This window comes from Limanda limanda, chromosome 16, assembly GCF_963576545.1.
Source record: "Limanda limanda chromosome 16, fLimLim1.1, whole genome shotgun sequence".
NCBI lineage: Eukaryota > Metazoa > Chordata > Actinopteri > Pleuronectiformes > Pleuronectidae > Limanda > Limanda limanda.
In genome coordinates this window covers 25,047,739-25,071,038 of record NC_083651.1, presented here as the reverse complement: position 1 = coordinate 25,071,038, position 23,300 = coordinate 25,047,739, and the positions used below count along the sequence as shown (strand labels likewise).

Here is a 23,300-nt window from a genome sequence, read left to right as displayed (position 1 = left end):
TTAGAATGTCATAACTCCCGGGTCAGCAAGTCCACACTGTAACTGCATCAACCCACATTACAGACCATTTTTCGTTTTAACTGGAAAAGACATCACAGTGGGAAGCCAAATGCTGTTTTCTGGTGACCTGGAACTTTTATTTTATGCCTTGTCATTTTCATTTCTCTTTCTTGAAAGATCCTCTCTCCCACTGCCTCTAGCCAATTCTTTTTTGTCTAGGGTAGTACCAGCGAGTGTTAATGACCCTCAGGCTGCCCAGCAATTCTGAATTCAGCTCCAAGCTTTCTGTTGAATTGCTGGATTCCTTTTTAGACCCCCACAACACATCATTATCCACCTGGGATTGAGTGGAGATCACTGCCTCTTATTCCTTGGATGACCTAATCCTGCTTCAACCCCACACCATAAGAGATGAAAACAATTATTATTGTGTGAGCCAAATGAATAAAATCAAATACCTTTGACATCCATGTTATGCTAAGCAATATTGTGATTGCATGTCTTTACATTTTACTTTGTTTTGGTCAGTTGTTACATTGCTTTATTCCAAGCCTTAAATTCAAGTTATGGGTCACATCCCATCATGACAACACCATCTCAATGTGTTATTCAGAATGGGATATCATTTGTCAAGACATATGGGCTGGCCAAGTGGTTCAAGTTTATTTATATATATTAAACAGATTTAACAATTTAGTCACAACCACTTATCTTGAGAAGAACATGACCAAAAGCTGGACGTGTGAGAATACTTTTAATGTCATTCACTTTCTAATTTGAAATAGGTAAGGTATATGGATAAGTCAATTATCTTACATCACCAGGCCTCTACACATTGTTTTTATTAAGGACTCAAACAAAGGTTCGGAGCTATTCTTTTAGATCATTGGATAAAGTCTTCTTTAAAGTTGTGGCTCTACACAGCTCGATTAATTGAGGTAATGATCTTATCGATATAATGGAAAAACTAGACTAAAGCAGAGGTTAACTGTGTCTGCAAGTGCAGTGGAGTGGGACTGAGCTGTATACGTATGTTTATTGGCAGAAGACAACACCAAGCACAGCAAGGAGTGGAGTGTGATGATACAAAAATTAAATAAAAACAAATAATCTCTATATGGGAGATGATGATTTAAGGCCAATTTATGCTTCTACGTCTTTTCTATTACGGACAGAAAACACCGGCCTATCCGTCGTGGAACGCCCTCTCCAAGCGCCTCGGAGAGCTTTTCGTACACCTCTGATTTTTCTAACTGTCCGTGTTTATGTCGGAGAGCCCACGGACAGACCTTGGCTGTGATTGGTCCGCGAACGACATCATTTCCCTACGACGTCAGCATTTTGACCCGCTGGGTGTCACTTTATTTAGTTCTGTTAGTTGCCATGGTTCAGTGTGTGGGAGGCAAGCTAACAGAGGTAAACAGACACACGTGGACTTCTTCTTCCCAAATGGGGTAGGCTTCTCTGAGCTCGTCTTCCGTTGCGCCACCTATGGGTTTGGCGGTGAATTTTTTTCGACGTACAGTGGTCGGAGAAGTAAAAATCAAAAAGACTCTGCACGGAGGGCTGTCCCTCCGTGCAGCCCTCTCCGAGAAACGGATACGTAGAAGCATACTGGAGCCTTTACAGTCTATAGATGGATGCAGTTGTGGAGGTGGCACTCTTGAAATACTATCGCAATCATATCATCCAAACAAAATCAATGGTTTGTATAAGAAGACAACCAGTACTCAACTCTATCAAACTAAGCTCTCTAAATCCATCACTGCAAAGTGAGCTTAAAGCCCACATCTACAGATGAGTTTAAGCACAGTAATCTATGGGATTTCTCCTGAATCTCACTATTACGACTACACCACTGCAAATGAAAATGCTCTTTTAGATTATCATGATTGAAATATCAGGTAGGCGTATAAAATGTAGTTTATTTTTATTTGGTTCAAATATATAATGAATCTAAATTTGTGCTATTACATCACTGTAGTTTCTATGGTCTGATCATTTTACGTGACCTGTAATTGGGAAATGTTTCACCTACTGTTACCTACAGTCACATTACATCAATTCACACAATAAATCATAAATGCAGCATTAATATTAACAAGAAGAGCAGCACGGCCCAAAAAACAGCTATTGGTTGACTCCTGATTGTGGAATCAAAACCTCACTCTGCATAGATGTCCAGCTGTTCTCATTTCAGCATCTATAGCTGTTTTTTCATTACTGGTTGAGTCACATCCCTCAATTTCCACTTCACAAAAATAATTAATATTAAGAAAGACCACAAATTACTAGTATGTAGAAATATAATTCCCAACCACAACCTTGTAAATTCAGGGATATGTCACTGCCAACCCATCATTTCTTCCCGTTACCTCGACCATACACTTTCTGCACTTTACTAGGGACAACTGTGTAGCTACTTATAAACACAATTATTCAGTCAGTCAGTCTTAAGGAAGCAGTGCAGTGTATAAAACATGCAAGTTTAGAGCTAGAGTTAATATTCAGAATAGAATAGAATGTGACAGGGATGGCCCAAGGCTGGAGTGAATATATCAGAACTGATGATCTTCTTATTTTGAGTTTAAGGTGTGAAAAAAACAAATCCTATGTTAAATGTCTTGAAATAATGTACTGCTGTGATTTCTGTACAAATTCAATTGAATTGAGTGAAATCCTGCTGATGGCGCACTGTCAATCTTGCGCTCCATCACCTCTTACCTGTAAACAAGCCCTTTCTGTCCTTTGCAGTGGGGAACCACGGCCTCAGACATGGAGGAGAAGACTCATCCTGGCCGCTTCACACTGAGCTGCAACCTGCCCTTGTTCCCACTGTAGCCTCTTGGCTTAGGGTTATCCATACCAGGCGCCTTGCCACCAATGAGCTTCTTGACTAAAGCTCTGTGACCTCTGCAAGAGTTATGAGTGAGGCTGTGACAGTGGATTCCACCAACTAACCAATAATATTCCCAGTCGGTCCGCATCTCTCCTCTCTAAATAAACATTCTGGGGAGCTTTTCCCTTCCTAGTGCATCAAACGGTTTGCCGGAACTTCTTGAGACTGACCCAAATACTGTCTCCATAGCCTCCCTAAACTGCTCCCACACCTTCCAAAACTTTTGAAGCATCACTCTATCAGCCTCAGGTGCATTCAAATATGACATTTTTTTGTTTCAGGAATAGAAATATATAGTTATAACTGTCTTTTTTTTTTTTTTTTTCCCTGGCAATGCAACACCAAAATGCTGCTTTGACCACAACACAGAAGACGGTAGTCAGACCTTTATTGGTAAGATGGCATTCTGAGTCATTGAGGTACATATTGTTCAGTGATTAATGTTGATGATTATACTTTTACTTTTTAGGGATGACTTTGTAACATCTGTCCAAGAAGTGCAGATGAAAAACAGCCTCTGAGCCATTTACGAGTTTATTGATTTTTGTTAATTAATCCTTGAATTAATCAACCTATTTGTTTTAGTTTATTAATGTGCACTGTCCCTGTTAAATATATCAACAAATACATTGCATTGCAAAAAAAAAACTAATTATGGCTTAGTCTACAAATATTTAAACTAAATTATAGATACAAAATATTTTAGAAATCCTTTTGTCATAATTAATTTACCGTTTATTGATAACTTTAAAAACAAAAACTGTTCCACCCTTTATTAAAATTACTTTGTTTTTGCATCCTTTTCCATCCATACAAGAATTAAGATAATCATTATTCTGACAGCACTGTTGTGTTACAGAAATTATGGCAAATGTCTGTCATTTATTTTCAGTGAGGCTCTGTTTTAATTTCAGTCCCCTGGACAGTTCTGTCATTTCCAGTGAGAATAAGATATAAAGAGAAAAGTGACAAACGTGTTTTTCTGTTCAGAAAAATGAAAGATCCTTCCAGCAATATCACACATAACAGTTCAGCCCTCTACCCTCAAAGCTTGTGGGGGACAGAGCCTGTTCAACTTCTTCCAATGTGCAGGGGAAGATGATTTATACTGGGTAAAGAAATCAAGAAAAGGTAGTGAAAAGTATGAAATGAGGCTGAAATATGCTGATAAGCCCAAATTGTGACATTGGTGTCATGGAGCCCTCCAGGATACAAGTTTGATGAATCTAGAATACAAAGCAGACATCTGATTTAACACCCACAGAAGACACCATCTTTGCGGACCAGACATCCATCATCATACTCTGGTCCACTGCACGCTGCCTTTGACACGGGACCAGGGTTTACGGTCACAACTCACCTTACTACTACACTGCAAAACATTTCAAGTCAGTTAAACTTGCAAATGAAAGTTCACCTGCTGCCTTAAAAACACGTGTTAACTCAACTTGAGGTTTATTGTTGTTTCAACCCAGAAATTAAAGTTTAAAAAGTTGATTGTACAACATTGTTGTAGTTGACTCAACTTTGTTTTATAAGTTGTCAAAGTTGATTTAACGTTTTATCACTTGCTGTCTCAACTTAATACTTTGAGTTAAAAGAACTTTCCTTAGCTAGTTGAACAAACACACATTTCTGCATTATTGTAACTTACAGTTTTGAGTTAAAATAACTTACTATGTTTATACAACTTCCCATTTCAAGTTAAGAGGATTTAAATTTTAAATTTGTTATAACTTTTATGGTACATGATAGAACACACAGAATTCTTCCATTTGTCCAAAAATACAACATTTATTATATATATATAAGCTCATACATTGGGTTCTCAAACAGATAACATGCCATCCAACTAGCAGTTAACCACAGTGTCAAAGTCAGACAATGACACAATCTGAGATAACAGGTTCATTAAAACCTCAATATGGTGAAAAATGCTGAACACTACCAACTAGCTGTTTACCAGTTTCAAACTTAGACAAGTGTGTGTGTGTGTGTGTGTAGGTGGGGGGGGCAGAGAGAGAGACAGAGACACAGACAGAGAGAGACAGAGAGACGGAGAGAGAGAGTACAATAAGGCAAATATGAGACATGTTATACAATGACACAATCTGAGACAACAGGTTCATTAAAACCTCAATATGAAGAAAAAATGCTGAACACTGAACATCCAAAACACATGTGTTAATTGAACACACTTTTCACATCTTTTTGTTCACAGGCGATATCTAAGCAGTTTATTTCTAAGTCCATGGACTCTTGCTGAGCATTGGTCTGGTTTAATGCTCATGATGACCTTCTGAAGGAACTCAAACTTGTACCTCATATTTCGCGGGTACTCAAGATTAAGGCAGTAGATGGCTCCAAGTAGCATAGCAAAGGCAGTGGGCACATCTCTGATGTCATGTAGGATGATCTTCTCCTTTGCTACCACAGCCACATCCAAAGGAAATGCATCCTGTAGAGGACCTTCATGCCCATCAGTAGTCCAACTTCCATTCCTGCCATTATCACATCAAGGGTTTCCCCATGAGCCTGAAGACATACACATCTTAACTTACATGTCCAAGTTTAAAATATCATGGCCATTCTAATAAATAAAGGCTATAACTGTCTAGTGAGTGAGTAAATAATGGGACTGAAAGGCTGTGATATCAACCAATGATAAATAAAATAACTCCTGCAAATGTAATAAAACCCAATAATGTCAGAACTTGACCAATAATGTAATAAAATGTCCTGGCTGATACCGTAATACCGGTAGGATCCAATTATGTATTTTCAACAATGTTATACCGCCTGACAGTGTTATAGTTTGTGTTTTAAAAATTAAATGTTATATACATTGGATTTGAAATGAAAGAACATTGTGAGGAAAATTACGCTTGCTTTGGGTATGGTAAAACCTCTTATGAACAAGACAAATGTTGCCTTAGCCACATTTAAAACTAAATCTAAAGAGTGTACTATAAAATGTGTGAATATAGCTTGTCTTACATCACACATCCTGATGATGTTGGAGGAATCATCTGAAAGGTAGTGTGGGAGACCAAGTAGGGCAGCTGTTCTTTGGTTTTGGTTTGTGTCCTAAAAAAAAACAGGTAATAGTAGGTGAATGCAATACACAAGATAGAATCCTAACCTCTTAGTATCTTAGTACTCTTTGATAGGAAATATTTATCTACACAGTACATACCTCTTTTTGAAGACAATTCAGAATGCTGCTCAGGGCCAACCTCCTGCCCGATGCAGCAGCTGCTTTGTACAGTTGTAGAAGACTGGGCACCAACTCATCGAGTCCACCCAGAAAGGACTCCAGCAGGTCTTTGGCAACAAGTCTGCGGAACTCTGTGATTAACTGAAGCAGATAGACAACAAAAAAACAGAGAAAAGGGCATGAGTGAGGGAAAAATAAGAGCAGTATAGAGCTGTAGGAATAAAAACACAAAGAAATATATATATTATTGCAACAAAGAGAACATGCTTTATGACTACATCAGTGCTCGAATAACAAATTATAGGATTTCTATGCTGTACTCAGTTGGCACAGAATTACCTGTCTCTCACAGAAAAAAACTTTACATTTATTTTTATTTGACGATCGTCTTCAGTTAATTCGCTCCGCATGTCTGTGCAAAACATACTGGAGTTGACTGGAGGGAGCGGGCTCTGTTGCCTGTTTAACAGGAGTTTTAACAATTCTTTGTACCGTCTCTGGATAAACTTTGTTACTCCTGTCTTACATTAACATATTATTTTAACATGACCAAGTCCGCCTTTGCTCTGATATCGGCTCTGAGTGCAAACACGCAGCACACTATTTGGGATAAATAAAGTTGTTTGAACTTGAACCTCCAGAGTAATGCCAGAGTTACCCTGACAAGACAGGAGTTAGCTAGTTAGCTGCTAGCTAGCCACTTTCAGTCTGACTGTCAGACTGAAAGTGGCTAGCTAGTAGCTAACTAGTCCAAGGCTTGGACTGAAAGTGGCTAGCTACTAGCTAACTAGTCCAAGGCTTGGACTGAAAGTGGCTAGCTAGTAGCTAACTAGTCCAAGGCTTGGACTGAAAGTGGCTAGCTAGTAGCTAACTAGCTAACTCCTGTTCGGCTTGAAGGGTGGAGGGGAACTCCAGCAGAAAAACTCAGCGGCACTTGAAAGACACACCGAATATTACGGTCATATCAAACACTACACCAGTTAGTTAACAAAAGGGGCCCGTTTAAATTTGTCCACCATAGAGGGGGGGGGGCTTTTCCAGGCTATTAAAAAGCACAACCTACATACTTACTGTGTTTACGTTACTGCACCTAGGATTAATAAAAAAAAATATAGAGATTAACTCAATTAAAATATAGATGAACTCACCTTGCACAGCTCCATGCAGAGTAAAGTGTTGTATTGCTCCGCCTCCGTTAACAGGCCGTGAACAGGCTGAAATAGTCTCGTTCCGCTGGTGGAAGTAGTCCTTTCTTGTTTGCTGCAAAATGTGTATATTTTGAATGGAATTCGATGTGTAACCTAGCTGCAGTGTTTAAATGATTATTCCCATGCTTAAACCTTGCCTTGGTTTAAGGAAGACATTCTAACTAAAAACTCACAGCAAATAGATCTTTCTGTGTCGCTCCCGCTTTTTTTCCTCTCCTTTTTTCCCCCATCTGATGATTTACAAACCCAAGTTCAATCAACACATACAAATCAGTCAAAATGATTAGATAGTCAACATAATATAGTATTGAAATAAATGCTACGCTCAGGCTATCTTTATTATTATTATTCCTCGATCCCTAAATAGCAATATCTTTGACCTTTTTTAATGATAAAATTCTAACTATTAGAAATAAAGTCAATCATCTCCTGCCCTCAATTGGCACTAATACCCTCCCAACAATAGAGATCTCAGAAACGGCTGAGAATCCTTCCCATTACTTAGACAGCTTCGCTCTGATCACCCGTGATCAGTTTACCAAAATAGTCTCAGGTTCTAAACCAACAACCTGTATTTTAGATCCGATTCCAACTAAATTACTTAAAGAAATTCTGCCCCTAATAGATAATTCGTTACTTAACACAATCAATCTGTCATTATCATCAGGTTATGTACCACAGTCTTTTAAAATAGCTGTAATCAAACCCCTACTCAAAAAACCCACCCTAGACCGAGAGGTTTTAGCAAATTACAGGCCAATATCTAATCTCCCCTTCCTATCTAAAATCTTAGAAAAAGTTGTAGCCAATCAGCTGTGTGAGTTTCTCCAGGAAAATAATATATATGAAGACTTTCAGTCGGGGTTTAGAACCAATCACAGCACAGAGACAGCCCTGGCAAAAGTCACTAATGACCTTCTAATAGCTTCAGATCAGGGACTTGTGTCTGTCCTCGTTCTGTTAGATCTCAGTACAGCATTCGACACAATTGACCATCAAATTTTATTAGAGAGACTAAAACAGTTAATTAACATTAAAGGAACGGCCTTAAACTGGTTTAAATCTTATTTTGCTGATCGCTCCCAATTCGTTCAAATCAATGATGAGTCATCGGTGCGCACCAAAGTTAACCATGGTGTCCCACAGGGGTCTGTGCTCGGCCCAATTTTATTCTCATTATATATGCTTCCACTAGGAAACATTATCAGGACACACTCGGTAAATTTCCACTGCTATGCGGATGACACCCAGTTATATTTGTCAATAAAACCTGATCAAAGTAATCAATTAACTAAACTTCGAGCATGTCTCAAGGACATAAAAACCTGGATGACCCGCAATTTTCTCTTATTTAACTCAGATAAAACAGAGGTTATAATACTCGGCCCTAAACACCTCAGAGATACATTATCTAATGATATAGCTGCGCTAGATGACATTGCCCTTGCTTCCAATGACACAGTCAGGAACTTGGGAGTGATCTTCGATCCTGATTTGTCCTTTAATAGTCACTTAAAAGTAATTTCTAGGACCGCGTTTTTCCACTTGCGTAATATCTCAAAAATCAGACATGTCCTTTCGCAAAAAGATGCAGAAAAACTAGTCCAAGCCTTTGTTACATCGAGACTGGACTACTGTAATTCACTATTATCAGGCTCCAGCAGCAAGTCGTTAAAGACTCTGCAGCTGGTCCAAAATGCCGCAGCACGTGTCCTGACGAGAACTAAGAAAAGAGAGCACATTTCTCCAGTATTAGCATCACTACACTGGCTTCCTGTTAAATCTAGAATAGAATTTAAAATTCTCCTCCTCACCTTCAAGGCCCTTAATGATATGGCAACTCTTTACCTTAAAGAGATGTTAGTTCCATATCAACCTACTAGAGCACTCCGATCCCAGAACTCAGGTTTACTTGTTGTCCCTAAAGTCTCTAAAAGTAGAGTAGGAGCCAGAGCTTTTAGCCATCAAGCCCCACTCCTGTGGAATAATCTCTCACTTTCAGTTAGGGAAGCAGACACGCCCTGTTCGTTTAAAAGTAGACTCAAAACCTTCCTTTTTGATAAAGCTTATAGTTAGAGCTAATTAGTGCGATGTTCCAAAATTGATTAAATGGCAAAAACCCCTGATGATGCTAAGACGCACAGGGAATTTATGACACATGACACACGGAGCTTCTCTTTCCTGCTTCTCCTTCCTTTTCTCCATCCCTAACACATCAAGGTAATTCTTATCTCATCAGTACATGTTACTAACTTGACCCCTTTCCTGGAGTTTCTGTGCCTTAGCGCCCGCGGATGCAGGGCCACAGCTGTGGCCGCACCATGGATTATGATTGTGGATCGCCAACAGAGGTCGCAATGGTGGATCCAGTTCGGTGGATTCTGTATCGTGCCAGCTGATCGTCGTTGTAATGGAGGATCCTTTGTCGCGTTGGCATCGGATGATGGTGGACCACGACCGAGGCGGCAGCTGATAATGGATTCTAACTGGCGGCAGTGGACAATGACTGTAGATTATAGTGGATCCCATCCTGATGCTGGATCGTGGTCTTGCTGGCTGCTGGCCAGAGACTGTGATTGCAGCGGGACTGCCTGACACATAGTATTGAAAAATGTTTACCCTCATCGATGCTGCTAAAAATCCTGATGATGTTTTCTTACACCTGACATCTATTGCACTTCTGTCCGTCCTGAGAGAGGGATCCCTCACATGTGGCTCTCTCTGAGGTTTCTACATATTTTTACCTGTGAAAAAGGTTTTTAGTAGTTTTTCCTTACTCTTGCTGAGGGTTAAGGACAGAGGATGTCACACAATGTTAAAGCCCTATGAGACGAATTGTTATTTGTGAATGTGGGCTATACAAATAAAACTTGATTGATTGATTGATTGATAATGTGTTCCTGTAAGTTTTACTTTCCCGCCTTTTTCCTCATCTTTCCTTTTTAAACTGATGACTTACAAACCCAAGTTCAATCAACACATACAAATCTGACAACATTCTCAAAGAGTCAACACAATGAATAACTGTAGGTTTTACTTTCTAAAACTTGGAAAGTTGCGTTCAAAATCCAAAACTTGTAAGAGCTCTTTGTGTTAAAGAGAGATAGAAAGTGGACATAACTAAACGAGGCTGCAATGTTTTACAGTGAACTGCTTGAAAAGTTATGGCTGAGCAGTTTATATTTGGTTTCACTGGGCTATGTGTGTGTGTGTGTGTGTGTGTGTGTGTGTGTGTGTGTGTGTGCTGCACAGAGGGTTCTCTCCTCTTGTTGAGACTTTATCAATAAATATTATTATAAAGATATAAAATTCCAGTTTATAGGTTTGGATAATGTGGTTAAAGTCAACTTAATTTGGTATTACCACTGGTTACTGGTCGTATTGCATATACAATTTACATGTCTGATTTTATGTTGAAACCTATTTTTATTCAGATTCAGGTTGTAGATGCTCTGAGGCTGACATCAGTAAGATTATTATCATGTGTCATGATCAAACTAATTATCTGGTATGTTATCCATATTAATGAAATGGTCAGTAATTTGTTATTTTGTAATTTATCCAATGTTTTATCTTGTGTTGTCCTGTTAATCTTCTGCAGTTAGTCTTGCAATTAAGAAAATAAATAAAATCTCTGTTATTCCTCTGTAAATAAAAATATTAAGTATATTAAGAATTATATTCTTCACTTTAGATTCATACAGAGTAAAGTTTGCACTGGGCCCCTTCTCTTCCCACTGGACAGATTCATAAACGGATCAGTAGTATCATGTTTTAAAGGAATATGTGGTAAAATGTCAAGGTCATCAGAAGGGAAATACCAACTATTGAAATATCCCAAAAATCTGCACCCACTGCAAAAGCACAAATGTTCATGTTTACATTTTCATTCCTTTCTTGATCTATCAGCCATTCTTCAGTGAGGTGCATATTACCTTAAGAGTAAGTGCAGGAACATTATGCCCCTGAGACTTTCCTAATCTAGTCTGCTGTTTCTGGCACTTTAACTCTGTGTGTGCGTGTGTCATGTAACCTTTGTGCAAAAAACGACTTGTACTTTGGGATTCTATAGTTTAATTTCTCCTGTTGGGATTGTAGGCTGCCAATCTTTTGCTTAGATTTGACAGATCACATGTTCTCCATCGCTGTTTTCAGCATGAGTCAGCCTTTGTGCTCAAAATTTTGAATCCATTTCATCCTCAGCCTCTGAATCTGACGAGGTGTGCAGTTTCTGCATGTTTTGAGCCTTGACATTTATGCTTTGCAGCTTGCTGTAAAGTTTCTTTTTATTTTTGCTAACTCGTTCTTTGCCGTTTCTTCTTCTTTCATTCCCCGTTCTCTTTATACGATAGTAACTTCCTCTGCTTAAAATCGGTTTTATATTCTACTCTGTATGTCATTTTTTTGAAAGAGCTCGATCAAATGTGTTGACCGATGTGGCTGCAAGCTCAAGAGACATGATGTGACTTTAATTGTTCAATAAATAGGGCACAATGGTTTGTCTGGTGAACACATACAGTTCCATGTAGTAATATTTCTTTCTTTCGTACATCCTAAAACTTAAAAAAAGCAACTTGTGTATCTCTGATGGAAGGCAACCTCAACAGATAGGGTAGTTTGTGTTTTGATTTCCACAGTTTCTCCAGCAAACTGAAAGTTTTTTTTTATAGTGTGATGAGAGAGGTGTAATGTAATGTAATGTGATTACACTTACACATTTCAAAATCCCCAAAAAACATTGTAGGGTTAGAAATCTGAATATGCACATACATATTACACAACTATAGTTGCACATCTTGCACCAAGTGGTATATTGAATGCCATGGTTCCAAAATATCATACAAGTGTATTTCTGCTTCCATCGGTGCATTTTGAAGCCAAGTGCTTCATTCTCTCCTTCTGAAAAAACTAAAACAGACGGCACACATGCCTAAATCTGTTCTGGCTAATGTGTTGTTTTGCAGGATGTGACATGTCTGTCCTGTGCGAAACCTTGAATGGACAGTGCTTATTTTTATAGCATGGATAATGTCATCTGTAGGCGGCTGGCTGTGGCCATTTTTTCCTTGTCAGCCCTGGATCGCTTGGTGAGCAGACATGGAGGCCTTCATCAGTCACGGGTCGTTAGTTTGATCTTCCTCCCTGTAATGAGGTCACTGTCACCTCGGCCCCTTATAATTCTCTAATTACTCTGTGTCTACAGGCGGACTGTCATTAGAAAGAACCAAAGATATGTGTTACACAGTGTGATGAATGTATACACAGACTGTGATATTTACTGAATTTGCAACTTCAGCTAGATTACAATGCCACTGCTCTGAAATTATTCTTCAAAGAACACTGGTCAACATGAGGAAAGCTCTGTATGATGATTTGTGTGGGTCTGGGAGAGCTATGTTAGCTTTAAGAATAAACTGCCTACCAACGCCATAGTGGTGTCATCAGGTTAGCGCAGCTTGGTAGCTAACGGCTGAACGGCTTGCTATGCCCATGTTCACAGATGAGATGGGAGCGGCCACACTGCCTGAGATTCAAGGTCTCCCCTTTTTCTCTCATTAAATTCATCCAAATACACAGTGAAAAGGATCTTTCACCATAGTTTCAGTGTTTGCAACACTTCCCGTTTGAAAATTAAAGCCCTCCAGCGTTTCTGTTGACTGAACCCATTCATTTTTTTTAACAAGGCTTTGTATGTTATTGCAAGATCGTCAGATGCACGGCTTTATACCACAGTGTCATGGCATTTAGTTGAATGCATAACCCGACTTTTATTCAAGGAAATACTGCTGAATCCCAAAGGTCTGGGTGCCAGTGTGAACAACAGACAACTGCGACACACAGCAGAACCGTGCTGCAGCCCTTCCACATCACAACTGTAGCCGGTGTGACCCCTTTTGAAAGTCTGTTTTGCTTCCATTTGTAACATATTATTTGATCTCAATCTGCAGTTCTCCCTATTTTATGGAAGTGCAATACTAAATCAGGCCTTTTAGCTTTGTATTCTTTGTTCAGCTTTGTCTTGTCCTCTCTCATTATTTTGTCTGCAAACTGTAAGTTCATCTTGTATTCTGTATCTTGCTTGTTCGTGTCAGGGCCAATCTAAGTCATATTGGCTGCGCACTAACAGCATTCAGGTAAGATTAAACAATATATTTTGATTCCATTATATATGTAAACTGGTAGAATACACAAATATATTTAAAAACTTGGTGTGTAGCAGTGTGTGTGTGTGAACACACATTAGAAACATGCGTCTTTTTTGGGTATGCTTGTGTACATGTGTGTGTGCGTAAATATTGATTTTTGGATTCAACTTCAATTATAAACCGTTGAATATAAAAACATCTCTTTGAAATGTATACTGTGGCATCACAAGAGGGCGGGTTATAGAGGGCCGTTATATGACTCATCAGGAGAGTGGCTACATCCCCACAAGATGGATGCCGGGGGAACTGCATCTCCCAGAAGGCACGGCTGGGGGAGGTGCCAAGGCCTCAGCCCTCATTAAAGCTGGAGCTCAGGTGTGGGAGCGAGAGAGGGGAACAAAGGAGTGGAGACCAGCCACAAGCAAGGAGCAGGAGACGTGGAGGAAAATCCCTTGGACAGGATCCCACTGAAGAAGCAAGTGGATGGAGGACAACTAATGACCGGTGGATGAACTTTATGCTTTACTTCAGGAAAGACTTTTTGTTATTTAATAAACCGGCTTTTGTTTAAAACCCTTATTTTGACTTCTCTACTTCTGTGACGCACAGCCCCACACCCTGCTAAGTGGTTCAACCCCTGATGATACCACATGTGGTGGAGAATGTGGGCAACGGGCGTAAGTGCGAATGAGCAGAAGTGACGGAATTGACGCTTTAGTTCAACTTTTTTCAGAACTTCACACAGCTGATCCCGAAAACAACATGGAGGAATTGTTGCAGCTGATGGCGGAGGGACAGAGAGTCCAACAGGAAATGAACACGGCTTTGCTGGAACAGCAAGTAAGGGCAAATCAACTTAAAGAGCAGGAGCTACAAACCAGGTCATCACCCCGGGCAAGTGACTTCCTTTCTAAGTTGGGAGTGACTGATGATGTTGAAGCTTACCTCCATGCTTTCGAGGCCACAGCCGCTCGAGAGGGGTGGGCGAAGACACAATGGGTCGGGATTGTGGCTCCCTTTCTGTCTGGTGAGGCTCTAAAAGCTTTTCGTGATGTAGAAGGGACGATTGGGCGGGACTATGATAAGTTAAGGGAGGAGATACTAAGCCGTCAGGGCCTTACCAAGTTTAGTTTAGCGCAACGGTTCCATGAGTGGACATTTCAAACAGGGGCAACCCCAAGGTCACAATTACATGAGTTAACCAGAATAACAAACAGGTGGCTGGATCCGGAAAAAAACAGTCCAGCAGCCATTGTAGAGATCCTTCTCGTCGACCGATATCTAAGAGCCCTGCCGTTTGATGCTAAAAAGGTTATCAGCCAGCAGAAGATAACAACAACCATGCAGTTAGTAGAAGCCGTAGAACAGTATCAAGCAGCCATGGATATGCTTCGTCTCACCCGGAAAGAACCAACAGCTCCGGTGCCTGTTCGGCGTAGTGGAATTCGACCTGGAGTTACTCCACAGGTTAGTGCTCCTGCTAGCCCACAGAGAAGGGTGCTTAACCCGTTTCAACTGCAACGAGGATCCTCAAACCCAGACCCTCGGCAGTGCTTCCGCTGCGGCCAAATAGGACATATCTCGTGGCAGTGTGACAAGCCGGACGAGCCAATGCCCACAGCTGCGTCCTCCAGCAGTCTACACGCCAACTTTGCTGCTCTCCTTGGGGAAAGTGCAGACTGCAGACCGACCTGCCCCGTAACTGTGAATCAACGGGATGTAGAAGCCTTGCTCGATTCGGGAAGTGCCCGAACACTAGTCAAGGAGTCCGTCCTGGAAGCCTCACCTCTTGCCCAAAGTGAACACGACCCGGTCGTTTGTGTACATGGGGACACTCGTGAGTATCCCACTGCCAGGGTGAGGCTGACAACTACCAAAGGCACATTTAATGTTATAGTGGGGGTAATTAAGAACCTCCCTGTCCCCGTCCTGATCGGTCGAGATTGCCCAGCCTTCTCCATGCTGTGGAAAGAGGCAGAAAAGAGGTGTGAGCTAGAACCACGAAAACGTAAGTTTCCAGGCAAAAAAGCTAACAAGTCAGGGGTCAATTCTTCCAAGCCATGCGATTCCTCATCTGTTGTAGCTCAAGTTCTTGCAGCAGACTCCAGTGGTGGGGAGTCAGAACCAGAAGAGCCGGCCGACTCAGAGCTGCAACCCGGGCCAAGTGACGATGAGGCTTTGGACGTGGAAGCGAAACCCCCTCTGAAAGGTCAGTTTGGTACTGCGCAAATACAGGACCTTACCCTAAATAATGCTCTTAAGAATGTCCAGGTGGTAGAGGGAACCCTGGTGGGACCTAGGCTAACTATTTCATTCCCTCACTTCGCAGTCAAGAATGGTCTCTTGTATCAGGTCATTAAGTATCAGGATAAAGTGGTGGAACAACTTCTGGTGCCGAAACCTCACCGTCCAACGGTTATGCAGTTAGCTCATACGCACATACTAGGGGCTCACTTGGGGGTGGATAAAACCAAAGAGAGAATATTACAGAGGTTCTGTTGGCCAGGTATTCACAGGGAGGTAGATAATTTCTGTCGCAGTTGCCCTGAGTGCCAGGTCACTGCTCCAAAACCAAGATACAGGAGCCCTCTCATTCCCTTACCCATTATAGAGACTCCTTTCGAAAAGGTGGGGCTGGATATTGTAGGGCCACTACCCAAGAGTGCTCGAGGCCATCAGTATATCCTTGTCCTGATGGACTACGCAACCAGGTATCCAGAAGCCATTCCCCTCCGAAAAGCTAATGCTAAGCAAATAGCACATGAGCTATTCCTCTTCAGCACTAGGGTAGGGTTACCAAAAGTAATACTGACTGACCAAGGGACTCCCTTTATGTCCCGTGTCATGAGACAGTGGTGTGCCCTGCTGCGGGTGAAACAGGTCCGAACCTCTGTATACCATCCCCAGACAGATGGATTAGTCGAGAGGTTCAACAAAACTCTTAAAACCATGCTAAGGAAGGCAGTCGGCCAAGATGGAAGGAATTGGGATCAGCTCATCCCCTACCTCCTGTTTGCAGTTAGGGAAGTCCCACAGTCCTCCACTGGGTTTTCGCCCTTTGACCTGCTGTATTCACACAAACCCAGGGGACTGCTAGACATCGCAAAAGAGACCTGGGAGGAACAACCATGTCCCCATAGGACCATGATTGAACACGTGACGGCAATGCGCACCCGAATGGCCGCCATATTTCCCATTGTGAAGGAGCACATGGAAAAAGCCCAGAGAGATCAAAGAGCTGTGTATGACAGAACAGCCCAACCCAGGGAGTTCCAACCCAGGGACAGGGTCTTAGTTCTGGTTCCCACCGTAGAATGTAAATTCTTGGCTACCTGGCAGGGTCCATACGAAGTCATCGAGAAGGTGGGGGAAGTTAATTACAGAGTACGACAACCCGGAAAGCGTAAAGGTGAGCAGATATACCATGTTAACATCTTGAAAAAATGGCATGACAGAGAGACATTGTTTACTGGCTGTTTCCCAAAGGAGCAAAGAGAATTAGCCCGGGAAGCAGTGAGTTTTGGTCCCGAACTTTCCCCTCACCAGCTACAGCAGGCAAAGGAGCTGGTGGAACGCAACCAAGATGTTTTCTCCTCCCTGCCGGGCTGCACACACCTGGTGGAGCATGAAGTACGCACGCCGGAAGGAAAAACCGTTAACCAAAGGCCGTATCGGGTACCAGAGGCCCGCAGGAAAGTGATTGAGGAGGAGGTAAGCAAGATGTTGGAACTGAATGTGATTGAAGAGTCAAAGAGTGCCTGGTCAAGCCCTATCGTCCTGGTGGCCAAGCCTGATAACACAGTACGTTTCTGTAATGACTTTAGAAAGCTGAATGCTGTGTCTGAATTTGATGCCTACCCCATGCCTCGTGTTGACGAACTCATTGAAAGCCTGGGTAATGCCCGGTTCATAACTACTCTTGATCTCACAAAAGGATATTGGCAGGTTCCGTTGGCAGCAGAGGCAAAGGAAAAAACAGCCTTCGCCACGCCGGGAGGTCTCTGGCAGTATCGGATGCTGCCTTTTGGTTTGGCCGGAGCACCTGCAAGCTTCCAACGCTTAATGGATCAGGTACTGAAACCTCATAAAGAATATGCTTCTGCGTATTTAGATGACGTCGTGATCCAGAGTCCGGATTGGGATAGTCACTTACCTCGGGTGGAGAAGGTCCTGGAGTCCATAAGAGAAGCAGGTTTGACAGCGAACCCCAAAAAATGCAAGCTGGCCTACAGTGAGACAAACTACCTGGGGTTTACCATTGGCCGAGGCCTCGTCAAACCACAGGAGGCGAAACTTGCTGCCATCCAAGAGTGGCCCATCCCATTGACAAAGAAGCAGGTGAGATCGTTTTTAGGCCTGGCAAATTATTACAGACGATTCATCCCTGAGTTTGCTGGGATAGCTGCTCCACTCACAGATCTGACCACAAAGAAGCACTCGAGGATGGTGAAGTGGACCCCGGAAGCAGAGGAAGCATTTGGCAATCTCAAGAGGGCCTTATGTTCAAAACCAGTCCTTACGGCTCCGAACTTCAGTAAGAAGTTTGTGGTCCATGCAGATGCCTCTGAGGTGGGGCTGGGTGCTGTCCTGTCCCAGATCCATGAGGGTGAGGAACATCCAGTTCTTTATTTGAGTCGTAAGCTGCTGCCAAGAGAGAGGAACTATGCCACCGTCGAGAAAGAAGGTTTAGCGATAAAGTGGGCTTTAGAAACACTCAAATACTATCTGTTGGGGAGGAGGTTCACTCTAGTAACGGATCATGCTCCATTACAGTGGATGGCCAAAAACAAAGAATCTAACAGTAGAGTAACCAGGTGGTTTTTAGCCCTGCAACCTTTTAACTTCTCTGTCATTCACAGGCCCGGTCGTAGTCATGGAAACGCTGACGCACTATCCCGCCGTGATGCCTTTTGGACCTCGTTCACCCTGCCGAGGACGTCAGGTCCGAGGGGAGGGATGTGTGGCATCACAAGAGGGCGGGTTATAGAGGGCCGTTATGTGACTCATCAGGAGAGTGGCTACATCCCCACAAGATGGATGCCGGGGGAACTGCATCTCCCAGAAGGCACGGCTGGGGGAGGTGCCAAGGCCTCAGCCCTCATTAAAGCTGGAGCTCAGGTGTGGGAGCGAGAGAGGGGAACAAAGGAGTGGAGACCAGCCACAAGCAAGGAGCAGGAGACGTGGAGGAAAATCCCTTGGACAGGATCCCACTGAAGAAGCAAGTGGATGGAGGACAACTAATGACCGGTGGATGAACTTTATGCTTTACTTCAGGAAAGACTTTTTGTTATTTAATAAACCGGCTTTTGTTTAAAACCCTTATTTTGACTTCTCTACTTCTGTGACGCACAGCCCCACACCCTGCTAAGTGGTTCAACCCCTGATGATACCACAATACTTTATGGGGATTTTTAAACAAGACAACCAGAATTATCAAGATTTGATTTTCACACATTAAAACAAACTGGTTTGCACATGGTAAACTTGTGATACTAAGTTCATATTGGGTAGTATAACTACAAATAGTCGATGAAAATATGAAGGCCTTTGACCAGTCCCTCCTACTTGAGGCACATCAACTACAACACAACAACCTCCAGAAAGAAAAAAAAAAAGAAGAAAAATCTAAAAAGTGACAAGACATCACACACTGAAACCCAGTTGGCCACGTAGTCATCCAGAAAATGCTACTGTTGGGACAGCGGAACAGTCACTCTCCATCAGCTGAGATTCAGGGACAAAGGTGCGCCAGGAGTTTGAAACCACACAAGTCCAATTGAACCTTAGAGGAAATTTGATATTTTCGTGAAAAAGACACATGTCAGCCCCCCACTTCCACTTAATACCCACCCCCTCTACCTCCTCTTTTTCTGTGCCTCTATTTGTCTGGCAGTACAGAATGTCGACACTCATTCCTTCACACATTGATGTAATGTAAACCATATAGATCAGGCACGAGAATAAAAAGGAAAAACAGGAGAGCTTTGGATAAGGTGTGATACCTAGAAGGTTTGGACAAGGCACCATTTTACACCTTTTGTCTCTCGTTGCGTCTCTACAAAGTAGGCAGATTTTTTTCTGTATCAGGAGTTAAAAAGACAGTGCTCAGCATATTTTTCCAAAGTCAAATGCTTCTAGATGACAAACTCTTCTTGCTGTTAATTCTCACTGTTCACATTAGCTGTATTGACTGAATGAGGACACTTAACATTAAGTGTTTTAATAGAGTTGTGGTTATTTGAGACAATAGTAAGACTTTACAAGAAGTTCTGCTCCAAGTAAAACTGCATGCACCACCACTATGGACTGCAACTTTAATATTCTCAACTGTGCAATATTCACTATACTATACTCATTTGTAAAAATGTCTGTGCAATATAAAGCCTTATGTGCAATCTTACTGCTTATATTCTGAAACATAATATATTTCTTCACGCTGTATATACCGGTTTAATCATATTTATATATTTTTCTATATATTGATGTATATTTCTTTTTACTCCTTCACCCAAGTACTGCATGCTACTTATGTGTTGTCTTCTGCTGCTGTCACTTTGCAAATGTCCCCTTTGCAGGACTAATAAAAATACTTCTTATCTTATCTATCTAACTAACTTTGCACCTCAAATTTATATAAATTTGTAAGAAATTTGTCATTTGAGGGTTGGCGTGGGTGTGGTTTGTCCTCTGCAATTTAATTGCCAGATTATACATTTCTACTTCTCGGTAGTACCTCATTTTGCAGGCCCCTAAATTTTGTATCTAGTTCTTGCATGTTTTAAGCCCTCTGACATTCTGTATCTTTGCCTGTGTCTGGTAACTAGCTGTCTCCCAGTTAGTTTCCCTGCCCTTCCTTCCTGCCTGAATCCTGCCTGTCTGTTGCCTGCTGTAATCCTGTTACCTGCCAGATCATTGGTTTGTTCCGCGGATTCTCAGTTCATAATCTGGTTCATGTTCTCAGCCAATAACTGGCTGAATCCTCAGGATGCGCTCACACTCATCTTCATCTTTGAAATAATTTTGTATCAGATTTGGGTAATTACAGCTAACATGTGCCACAATAACAGAGTAAGCTTCATATCATTTGACAAACCAGCAACAATGCAGAACAAAGTCCAAAAAATAGACAAACAGAGAGACACTGAGAACCAGAAAAGAACAAGGTGGCAGGATCAAAAGGAAACAAGAGGTACTACGAAGATGTGTGAAAGTGAATGAAGATGAAGGGAAGTACAGACTTATATACACAGGGAAGGCTGGGTTGATTAAACACAGGTGAAACAAATGAGGAACAGGAGCAGAAAATCACAGGGTCGGGGCACAGGACAAAGGGAGGAAATAAACCTAGAGACAGATAAGGAGCCAAATTTCAAAATAAAACAGGAAACACAGAACTCATGGGGAAATTAAACTGAACAAAAGGGAAACACAGGTAATAGTCAATAAACCAAACACAAGCAAAATGTCCACAAAGAAAATTGTCAAACAAAGCCCCCGAACTCTTTATCTAAGAGTCCAAATTCATGACACCTTTAGCTCGTGTGGACAGCTGTATGTCAATGTTTTTGGAAAAATACTATACTAAACTCTACTACTACAATTTGCTCACTGCTTTACTCGGGATGGCTTTGGGCGTCTACCAGTAAATGTTTGCTAACACAGCAAGCAATTAGCTGACGCATCTATCTGTGTCCCAGCATGATGTGTTTTGACTCATATTGAATTTTTTGACTTACTTGCCGAATCTCCATTGAATTGGCTTTACTAAGCTTCTGATTATACACAAGTAAATCGACTACTTCACTTGCAATAACCCAGCGTAAAGCACGCAAAACAGAACCGATATAGGATGAAGCTAAAGTTCGACTAATTTTTCCCAAGACAACAATAACAGGACAGCGTCTGATATACATATTGATATTGATTCACTCAAACTAGTAATTGTGACCAACACCTGCTATGTACTGTACCAGTAACGCGCGGGCCACACAGGCTGCAGAATGGCTTGCTCCTCATTTACGCACACATGTTAACACACTAGAGCTGGGACGCTGACGCTGTTCAGTGGTTCAAGGAAATACAGTAGTTATACCAATACATAGGCCTATTTTACTGCAGAACCACAGGCGGGGATAACAACTTACAGCCGCGACACAAAGCATTTCCGTGGCGCAACAGCAGCCAGTGCGGCCCAGGTATAACACTAGACGAAAAGCAGTATTATTGTCACAGTGAACCTCTACGGACAGGCCTAATCCCCTGCTGTAACCAACTGTTTCCATGATGTTACCTCGGCGTTCGCCAGTGAAGACAAGGTGGGTCTATCGGCGTTTGCGGACCTTAAGGGGGATTTGGAGAACAAAGGAGAGAGCCGCGGGGGGGCTCGCTCCGCCGCGCGGACCGATCGCGACGTGTGATCTAATTAGCATATGAATCGGAGTCAAGCCGCTGGCTAGAACCCCTCTCTACTCACCATTGGAGGAAACCACAGACCCTTGAAACTAATGTCACTCGTGATTGGCTGGTAGAAGTGGTGCTATTGGTCACCTTATGGGTCATTGCAGTGCACACGTGGGGTCACAGCATTCAGCACGTGGGGTAAGCCCCTCCCACACAATATTAATAATAAAAATGCATATATTAATATTTATTAATTGCTTTACCAAAAGTACTGCAGTTAATTAAAACTAAACATTCATGTGATGCATGATGTTATAGGTGAACATATTGTACAGGGAACAAATGTGAACAAGGTATATTTGGAGTGAAAGCTTTGTTTACATACAGCAAAAATATTGTACAAAAACTCAGGTGAGGCTTGAAATGTCTGTCTGCAGCCTCTGGGTCATGACTTCTTTGTAGGACTCTGTCTGAATCTTCTCCAGTGTGTAGACGTCTGTGGTGTGTAGCTGTGAGATCCAGTGTAGCTTCCAGTCTTATATGAAGTGTGGGACACAGGTCGGTGCGCTCCTGGCTGTGGAAGGATGGATCCATGTCATCTGTCCCACTTCAATCAGCTGTAAACACATTCAGTAAAATTAGCACAGTTCAATGACAACATACACCTTTACATGTAACTGGAAAATTATTTAATGAATATAACCTTACCCTCTTTCTTCTCCGACAACTCCTCAATGCTGATGTAAGGTCTGGTCGGATCATACTGGCTCATAGTGTGTCTTACTACGTCATGGACAGGCAGCTGGAAAACAACACGAGTAACATGAGTTTATTATTAATAAACGGAAATAGCCGCGCTGCATCACCGTTGGAAGATCCACAGCAAAAAAACACCAAAACAATTCATAAACAGTTACTTACATTCAATGGCTTAATTTTCTGCACTTTAAATCCGGACTTTCAGCGTCTCAGCCTAACGCCTCTTTGTTTGTGTGTGTGTGTGGGGGGGGGGGGCTGAGGCTGTGAAAACATACAGAAAAGTCACGTTGATGAAAAAACATAACGAGAACAAACTGTTACATCTAAGTAATTCATACATATTTACACATGCACTAGATCTGCTCCAGCACTCGATGCTGTATTCGTATTTTAGCAACTTTCTCGCCATCCCAAAGAGTGGCGGACATGCTTTTCAGATGTGGGGTTAGCTTAGTGGTTAGCATGGCGGCTCCGTTTAGTTTAGCTCTCACCGTAACTCAGGGACTGTGCATCCGTCTTCTCCGGCTCGACTCGTCCACACCGGGCCCGCGGCTCTGCTTCCCACGCACTCATCTTCTCCTCCAGGGAAACAGCGTCGTGTCGACTTCAGCAAGTTATTTACCCCGAAGACAGAGTCACTCGTACGGGACAAGCTAAACACGACCCGCTTC

The 23,300-nt window shown here is 42.1% G+C and overlaps 1 long non-coding RNA gene across 1 annotated transcript; it reads right to left on the bottom strand.

The window, feature by feature from the left end:
* Window positions 1–22,337: 22,337 nt before the first annotated feature.
* LOC133022215 (uncharacterized) lies at window positions 22,338–22,877 on the bottom strand. Its single transcript, XR_009683005.1, has 3 exons — window positions 22,792–22,877; window positions 22,579–22,672; window positions 22,338–22,487 (listed from the first exon to the last, which is right to left on the bottom strand). It is a non-coding gene; the product is annotated as an uncharacterized LOC133022215 (long non-coding RNA).
* Between the last annotated feature and the right edge of the window lie 423 nt (window positions 22,878–23,300).